Below are 6,703 nucleotides of genomic sequence, written 5' to 3' on the forward strand. Positions count from 1 at the left end.
TGAAGATCCCCTCTCTGGACTCAGAGCCGAGGACAAGATGAGGAATAGGGAAGTACAGGAACCCAGTAAAGTCTAAGAAAAGCAAAACTCATTCTCCAACCCATTCCACTCCCAGCCTCTAGCTCCCAGCAGTGACATCTCAGTGAGCAGCATACTGAGAATATTGGCATGGACAAAGATTTTAACGGGGAGGCAACAGGGAGCAAATAGCTGAAGTCTGAAGTTTACTTCGCATGTGCTATGAATCCCAAAGTGGCTGACAGGTCCCTCAAGTGCTTCTTTACCTCCTCCGTCAAAGCCTTTATTTAGTGATAGTTTCATAATCCCCCTTAAAGCAGGTTCTGCAGATAAAATAAATTCAGCTTGACTTTTTCTTCTAAATCCTCTTTCTTATTTGGGAATTACTATTTTTAGCAGCACAATTTAGTTTCTCTTTATCCATGCATATGAAATGAAATAAAACTCATCCCTTTGGAAAATGATCTTAAAATTCTAGGACCTCAGATTTTATTAAAATCCCCCAGGTGCATATAATGACTTTAGATGTAGACTACATCGTAGTCTTCTGTACATGATCTTATTTCAACCAACTCTCAAATAGGAAAAACAAAACAAAAAAGAACACTGGTATTAAAAAAAAACTAAATAAACATGGATTTTGCATAATATATCCATAGGGATTTAGACAATTAGGATGGCAAAGAAAAAGAGTTTCTGGTAGCTAAATGGATAAGAAACAAGCAGTTTCCTTCACACCAAGTAAAACTAAGGGTGCTGCAAAGAGGTTATTTTGAAGGCAGATTTCCACGAATTGTCAATCACTCTCAGTTAACAGAAAATTACACCCATATATTCTTAGAAATCTCTCAGTTCCCTCCTTACTGTGTAGTGCTTTGGTGGTAATGTTCCTCTTTGAGGTGGTGTTTGTTAAATACATGTGGCTCGATGTGAAAATGCTAGGGGATTTTTGCATACTTTCCTAGCCTAGATGCACATATGCTCTTAGAAATATTTTGCAGAGATAAATAATGGTTTAACACATGTTCTACATAATCTTTTTGAATAGTGGAAATATTGCTCTAAAAATTAATAGCTCTTTAGAGGGAAAGGATTATTTTCTTGGTAGAAGAAACCATATATTGACAATAGCTCTTTTCAACATGTATAGCTATTCCCTTTTTACTATTTTGCCTGAAACATCTGACAAATATTGCTTTTCTAGGACCCTTTATATAAAGTATGAAGGCAATATCAGTTAGCCTCCCAGAAATTAATAAGCAGAGAAAATAATATTTTAATTAACGGTAGGGCCAGTACAAAAATATAACAATTTTTACTATGCACAGAAAAGGAATGATCTATAATATTATTAACTTTTAATGTTAATTGTACTATATTAACATGAACTTACACATTCTTGCTTTCTACCCTCATAGAGACTTTCATATTCATTATCTCCTTTCAGTCTCTATGAAATAAGACAGCAATATTACCCTCAATTTAACTATGAATAAGTGGAAGTCTAGAGAAGTTAAATACTTTTCCCCAAGTTACAAAGCAAGGTAGTAGTTAACTAGGACAAATTCTACCACTTTATCTTATGGTCAAATGAAATTATCAAACTATGGTGCATCTTCATACTGTGTATCAACCTTACAAGTTAGAGTGTCTCCTGCTCCTGCCATTTTTCATCTTTGGAACCTTATGTATCACTTGAACACAGTCCCAAGAAAACCTCACTAATACTATATTACCTAATAACATTTATTCAGGCTATGCTGTAAATGATCACCGTGTTGGGCAGTACTTTGAGGGAGATATCATTATTCCCATTTGACTGATGACAAAGCTGAGGCTCAGAGAGCTTAAGTCACGTGTGCACGGTCAGACAGGCAAGAATGGTTAGAGAAGAAGTAGAATCTGGCTGCAGCAAACTGCAGAGCCAGCATCTTTGTTAGTCTCCAAGACTCCTCAAGTGAGGTCGTGGAACTCCAGAGTCATTCTCCAGCAAATGGAATTGTTCAAATGTAGACAGGCTAAGAAACTGACCGAAGCTGGTCTTTATACAAGCTAGAAAATTACTTTGGTGAGTCAAATGAATTGTTATATTACAAAAAGATTATCCAAAAGAATCCATCAAGCATTAATTAAGTGCTCATAATGTCTTATAAAGAAAAATATTAGAGGGCTTCCCTGGTGGCTCAGTGGTTGAGAGTCTGCCTGCCGATGCAGGAGACACGGGTTCGTGCCCCGGTCCGGGAAGATCCCACATGCCGCGGAGCGGCTGGGCCCTTGAGCCATGGCCGCTGAACCTGCGCGTCTGGAGCCTGTGCTCCGCAATGGGAGAGGCCACAACAGTGAGAGGCTTGCGTACCACAAAAAAAAGGAAAAAAAAGAAAGAAAAATATTAGCCAATTGTTATTAACCTCAGAGGTAACCACTCTGAAAAGACCCAAAGTTATCCATAGTGATCACTGTGGTGCAGATCTCCTGAAGACTAACGATCCAAATCCAATTTTATTTGGGCAGGAATGTGCCTTTGTACGCATATGTGGTTCCCAATCTGCCTGTACTTCTCAGGACTCTGCTGTATTCCTCCCTCTGACTGCTGGACACTATGGCATCATGTCTCCAACTGATGTACAGTGACAGGTCATCCCTCTGTCTGATCCCACTCCTATTTGGAATCACACATTCCCTGGATTAGAAAGCATTATTTAATACTTCGGAGCAGCAAACAATATCAAATTGCATCTGAGAATACAAAAGTAAGTAAGCAATACTGATTAGAAATAATCATTCTCTTTTGCAACACCTAGCCCATAATTGGTGTTCAATTAAGTATCTGTGAAGCTGAACCCAATAATATCAAAACAGTGCAAGAGGAAGCTTTCCCCAGGGAATAGAGCCATATGTAAGATCCACAATGGATCATTGAAAATTCAGTGTACTTATGCTTACAACCATAGAAATGGAGGAAGATTTAGAGACAGTTATATCACGTGAACAACTAAGGCCCAAAGAGATAGACCCAATGTCACAAAGGTAATTAGTGGCAAAAGTGGGCCATGAACCAACGAGTCTTGGTCACATGCTCTTTCTAAAAACATTGTCATGTAGAAATGTATTTTTAAAATAAACTCAGTTGTACTCTCAAATATGTGTTTACTGCAAAGCAGATCTCTAAGTACATGTATGTTTATCACATGCAGATAATTTTTAAATGCTGGATATTCCTAAGCCTGACCTGAGTCAAGAGACCTGGGTTCAAGTCTCAATTTTTTTTTTTTTTTTTTTTTTTTTTTTTTTGCGGTACACGGGCCTCTCACTGTTGTGGCCTCTCCCGTTGCGGGGCACAGGCTCCAGACACGCAGGCTCAGCGGCCATGGCCCATGGGCCCAGCCGCTCTGCGGCATGTGGGATCTTCCCAGACCGGGGCACAAACCCATGTCACCTGCATCGGCAGGCGGACTCTCAACCACTGTGCCACCAGGGAAGCCCAAGTCTCAATTTTTAACTAGCCCCTTGATAGCAAGTCACTTTGCCATGCTGGATATTGGTCTCCTGAACTGTAAAATGAAGATGCCAGATGTAACTGTTAGGTTACAACTGACCAAAAAAAAAAAAAAAATCAAACTGACTTAAGCAGAAAATTCAAACTGACTTATGTCCAGAAGTAGACATGTTTCAGATGGGTCTTAAACCAAGGATTGCTTCATGTCACGAGGATCTAATCTTCTATCTGCCTGCTATGTTCCTCTATATTGGCTGTGCTTTCAGGCTCCATGTTTCACAAGATGGCTGCCAGCTACTCTAGGCCTGTCTCCTCTACAAGTCTTCTGAGTTAGGTAAAATCAACAACTACACTGGACAAAATGCCTTTAAGATCACTAACATTTGCATTGATTTCTGGTTCTATGAGACCCTATTAATGTCTATCTTAGATTATAGGAATATAGGAACTGTTTGGAGGAATCTTAGTACCTCTCTGTACCCCCAAAGGAAGAAATTTGTTACGTTTCCACTGCCATGGCCATGATGTAACTAGCACTTCATGGTGTGCCTCACACTTCCTAGTTGTAGTTTCCTCCATGTACTCTATTGTCAAATGTCATTTTGCCTTTGAATACACTCTTCCCTCTGTCTGGGATGCCCTTATTCTTCCTTGTCTGTCTGACAAAAGCTTACTCACTGAACAATACATCACTTTCCCTGGGAAATCTTCCCTGATTACAACCCTCCACTCAAGTGAAATTGATCACTCAGTTGTACTTAGGCCTTCCTATCTACCTGGACTGTATGTCATATTGTATAGTATTCATTTATTTACATGTCTTCTCCAAGGAGTATTAACATTTGGAGGTGAGGAACCATGCCTTATTCATCTTTATGTCCCCAGTGCCAAATAACAGTGCCTGAAAGATAGCAATCATTCAATAAATTTTGATGAATCAATCAATGAATCAATAAAATCTAGTTCCTCTGAACCAGAACATTATGGACTCCCATTCTGTCACCTAAAACACAATTTAAAATAATGCATCTCCCTCCCACACCTCACTCCAACTCTCTGACAATAGCAAATCATTTTACAGTCTTGTATGTTCATAAAGCAGAGTTGATCCTGCTTTCTAACCATTTTTAGGACAAATGTTTATTTGGTTTTCACAAAATGAATGGGATTCCACCACCACTAAATCTGAGGCATCTGGGCATTAGAAAATATGCTCCCCAATACCCGTACAATTATATAGGTATATCTCAGTATTGCATTCATTTTCCTAGGAGTTCTTTGATGAGAATACTGGAGAATACTTTTAATAGAGTTTGTTGAATGTACAATTTGTGTTGCCTATCAATATTCCTCAGCAATGGTGGTTAATTTGAGAAAAAATTCTGTGTGCTTTGGGAATCTGTTAACTAATAATATTCCCGCTCATCTTCCATAGCCAGAGGTTGTTATGCCAGAGGACTCTAGGGTGCAAAACCTTGCATTAGGGAACCGCAAGACAGGAAGCTGTGTGTAGGGTTATCACTCTATGGGCCCCACCTATATTCTACCTCATTATTTTTATACAGGGAGAATTAAAGCCTAGAAAAGGAAAAGAAAGGTAATGTTCAAAGAGGAAGGCAGGCCATTGCTCTTGTCTTGGTTATAGGAATGTGGAAATTAACTTCTGATGACATCTATAGCTACCAGCAAGCAAGACCAAAGCATGGGTCCCGGGAACAATTTCCATGATTCACTGTTGCCTAGGAAAAGCTCAGCTTAATGGGTTGCAGTACTGACTTGGGTGTGGCTATTACTTCTTAGACCTCAATTAATACATTGACCACCAGTTTACTGCCAGCCTTGGAACTTAAGGAACCAAGGAATTTAATGGGATATACTGTCTAAGCTCAATGATGTTTCATTTGCTTGACTCACTGACCATGACCTGGGAAAACAAACAAACAAACAAATTCCAAAAGCATCTACATCTACCAAAAGAGCTCATTTGATGTTGTAATACTGATATTATTGTGATTTCAAATCCACTTAGAGACCACCCACTACACCACTGGAAAAGAGTCCAATAGAGGCCTCTTAAGAGTTCACCCTCATGCTCCTGCTCTAGAAACTCCACCTTTCAGGTTCCTTGAACGAATCATGCTGTCTCTCAAATCCAGGCTTGGTGCATACTGTCCCATCTTCCTGGAACACACTTCTCTCACTGCCTTTCTGATCCCTCCGTTTCATCTAGTCAAATCTTGTTTTCCTTCAGCTCACAGTTCTCTGGGAATACCTCCCACGATCTCCTGGACTCAATTATACCTCCTCGCATGTAGAACTGTTCCTTCCCTAACACTTGTCACACCTATAGTTATTTGTTCAGTGTTTGCCTTCCTGGATTGATTGTAAAGTCCATGAGGGCCAGGACCCTTTCTGTCTTGTTCACAGATGTGAACAAGAAAATGGGAGCATGGAGTAGTCTTATTAAATTTGGGGAGAATTAAGAGAAAGTTCTCTCATACAAATAGCAAAAAGGGGGAATATCTGGGAAAGGAAGAAAAAGTGAAAGCAAAACTAACATTTCAATGTATAGTAATTCCCTCTTATGCACCAGGCACTGGACTATGATATGCTTGGGGACTGCAAAGTCCAACAAGTCATTGTTCCTGCTCAATAAATTATAGTTGTCTTGTTTGAGTCAGAAAACAATAGGTTGATGAAACAAAAGGAAATTTGGATTCCTGAAATAGGAAGAGGGAAATGAGAGAAAGAAGAATTGGGGAGAAAAGACAGCCTTTGAATATTTTCAGATTTCATTGATTCATTTTACCTTCTTTACCTGCAACCCAAAATATACTCTGAATTCAAACTTGTGTTTTGTAGCTGAATATGGAAAGTAAAGGCCTGTTTCTTAAGATTTATAAAGACATTTGGGGGCTCTTTGCTTTGTACATTATAGTATTCTTTCAAAAAACAGGTCAGTCAACAAACATTATGGAACCCCTGCTATGGGTCCAGCACCATGCTTACCACTGCGGGCTGTAGAGTTTAAAAGAGATGCTTTATCCTGCCTTCATATCTCAGCTCTCCACATCCTTCCTAGATGCATAGCTGCTTGTGTTTGTGTGTTTAACTTTTCATTTTCCCTTTAAATCAGCACTCTGTAATTGCAGTAACACATTTTGGTGCTGTGTTAGGTGAGGAAGCTGA

This window comes from Hyperoodon ampullatus (assembly GCF_949752795.1).
Source record: "Hyperoodon ampullatus genome assembly, chromosome: 6".
Taxonomy (NCBI): domain Eukaryota; kingdom Metazoa; phylum Chordata; class Mammalia; order Artiodactyla; family Ziphiidae; genus Hyperoodon; species Hyperoodon ampullatus.